Source organism: Helianthus annuus, chromosome 13, assembly GCF_002127325.2.
Source record: "Helianthus annuus cultivar XRQ/B chromosome 13, HanXRQr2.0-SUNRISE, whole genome shotgun sequence".
NCBI classification, from domain to species: domain Eukaryota; kingdom Viridiplantae; phylum Streptophyta; class Magnoliopsida; order Asterales; family Asteraceae; genus Helianthus; species Helianthus annuus.
In genome coordinates, this window is record NC_035445.2 from 23,673,797 (window position 1) to 23,676,514 (window position 2,718).

General features: G+C 40.9%; 1 non-coding gene across 1 annotated transcript; it reads left to right on the top strand.

Annotated features, from left to right (window-relative positions):
• The first annotated feature begins 2,326 nt into the window (after positions 1–2,326).
• LOC118486123 lies at positions 2,327–2,433 on the top strand. The gene has a single exon (XR_004877979.1). It is a non-coding gene; the product is annotated as a small nucleolar RNA R71 (small nucleolar RNA).
• The last annotated feature ends 285 nt before the right edge of the window (positions 2,434–2,718 follow it).

The window sequence follows — 2,718 nt, forward strand, 5'->3', positions numbered from 1 at the left end:
AAAGCGTCGGTTTTCGTAAAACTTTTTGTTTTTTGTGACTTTTTATTCAAACGAAGCATTTTTCAAACAAAGTTTCTTTTGAGGAACTTGTTTGTTTATTGCTAAACTTCGTCATTCATTTTTTTTAATGATAAGGAGTGTCACATGAAGACCGAGCTTTTCACTAAAATAAAGGGTTTAAAATGAAAAAGGGTTTTTGGTGGGTAAAAGGTGTTTGTTTTGTGGGTTTAGAAATGAAAAGGTTTAGGCTCAAAAGGGTTATGTAGGGGGATTTTAGATAGGTGGTAAAAAAAGAAAAATAATGGTGTTGAAAGAAAAAGGGGTTAGTCCTAATACCTCCATCATTTACTTACTTGGGTTTAAGTTGGTAAGGACCGGGAATGTATTGTCATGGCAAGTTCTAGAGTCGTAAGAAACCAAGCGGCTATTCACACAAGAAACGAAAGATGAGCTTTAGTTTAAAGATGTGTATTTATATGCTCAGTTAAAGGCTCCAAACTCACTTTTTGTGGGAATGGGTTTTTAATGTGATCAAATATATATAATCAAATTTTAACTAGATTTATCATGCCGTTTCATAATTTTCTTGTGTTGGTTCTTTTTATCACGACGCTATCGGTTGTAAATTTGTAAAAATATAACCTTTTTAGAACTTGTTATTCCCAATTTAAACCAAGACAAGTAAAAAATGAAAAGTTTTCGAAAAAATTTGGGGTGTTTAGCGGTTCCAATAGAGTTTTGTGTAAGGCTTGTAATTAGGACTTGCAAAATTCAAGGTTTTAGCATCCCTCCCCCCTACACTTAAATTACACATTGTCCTCAATGTGTCCCAAAAATAAGTTTTTAGGTTGATTGAATGTGTAAAAAGGTGTGTTAAAACAAAAAATTATGTTACTGGGCATCTGGACACGGGTCGTGGTGACCGGGCACGGCCCCGTGTTCAGATTTCCAGTAACAGAAAGTAACAGAAGGCTGGGCACATGGGCGTGTTCGGTGAACACTCCCCGTGTCCAGTTACCTGAACTGGGCATTTTTCTGCAGATCCTTGAGCACGGGGCGTGTTGGCTGAGCACGGCCCGTGCTGAACTTGCTGTAATGAAGAAAAATTGTCGGGAGGCTCTGTTTTTGTGCATGGGGTGTTGGTTTAAGTATCCCTTAGTATCTTTCACCATCCCGAGTGTGTTTTATTCCTGAAAATTAAAACTAAACTAGAAAGCATAAAAGTTAATCTAAACTACAACTAAGGATAGTTCCGCGGAATGCCTCTGTGGTGCGCCACGTTTATAAGGGTCCTTGGCTAGACCCAAAGTCAGTCATATGTTACCCAAGTGGGATGTTTTGCATCCCATGTTGCACCGTCGGAGAGCATCATCCAAACATGAGTCTATGACTTTCATGTAATTGACAAGGGTACGGTACCGGAGGATTCTTGGTAGGCTCTTGATTTGGTGGAAGAACCGTCTCTTGTTGGGGTGTCAGCGAAGTTGTGGTTTCGCTAGTGGGCTCTTTTCAGTTGGAGGTAGCGGAGCCTCCTCGGGACCTATGATACGGTTTCTTAATGTGATGAGATGCACTTGCGCCTTTGGGTTGGTTTCGGTATTGCTGGGTAACGCGCCTTGTGGTCTCTTGTAGAAATTTTGAGCTAGTTGGTTTGGTTGTTTTTCAATGTTTTGAATGCTAGCTTGTTGATTTCTAAAGTTCGATTCCAGTTGCGGAAAACAATCCGAGTTTTTCTTTTCGGTGTCGGAGATGAGGCGAGAGACGGTATCCTCAAGCCTCTCTCGTCCCCCTTGTTGTTGTTGAGAAAAATTTTGTGACTCGTTTCTTGGTTGTTGAAAGTTTGTTCGTTGGTTACTACTATTGTCGGGTTCTCACCAGCCAAGGTTAGGGTGGTTACGCCATCCTTGGTTGTAGGTACCCGTTGGAGGACCTGACGGCCTAGGTCTATTATCAATGTAGTTTACCGTTTCAGTTTGATTATCCATTTCTTTCATACAACTCCAATTTTCATGTGGCCCACCATACCCTTCACAAGCCATAACCGAGGCTGTTTTTGCCATTTATAACTTTTTTTATTTTTGAAAAAAGGGCCTCGATTTGGGCTTGTAAAGAGGTGCTTTCCTCAACCTTATGGGCGCCCGGGGCAATAGATTTTGTGCCTCGGGAAATGTGCCGCTGAAAATTGGTTTGAACAATTTCCTCAATTTGATTATAAATTTCATTTGGGTGACGATTACCTAATAGTCCCCCGGAGCTAGAGTCGAGTGTTTGTCTTGTGTGTGGCAACAACCCATTGTAGAAAGTGGATACTTGTTACCATACCGCAAGACCATGATGAGGACACTTTCTTAGTAGCTCCTTGAACCTTCCCCAAGTTTCATATAAGGATTCCCCTTCCTCTTGTGAATATGTATTAGTTTCAGTCATTAATTTAGCCGTTTTAGCAGGAGGGAAATTCTTATATAGAAACTTTTGGGCTAGTTCATCCCAGGTGTTTACCGAACCAACTGGGAGGGTATTAAGCCAAGCCTTAGCTCGGTCTTTTAGTGAAAATAGAAACATTCGTAGGCGGATGGCATCATTTGATGCTCTGTTGATCCGAAAAGTATCACATATTTCCAAAAAGTTGGTACTATGTAAATGGGGATCTTCGTCCGCAAGCCCGTGGAAAGTTGCGGAGTTTTGGAGCATTTGGATCAAATGCGGCCGAAGTTCGAA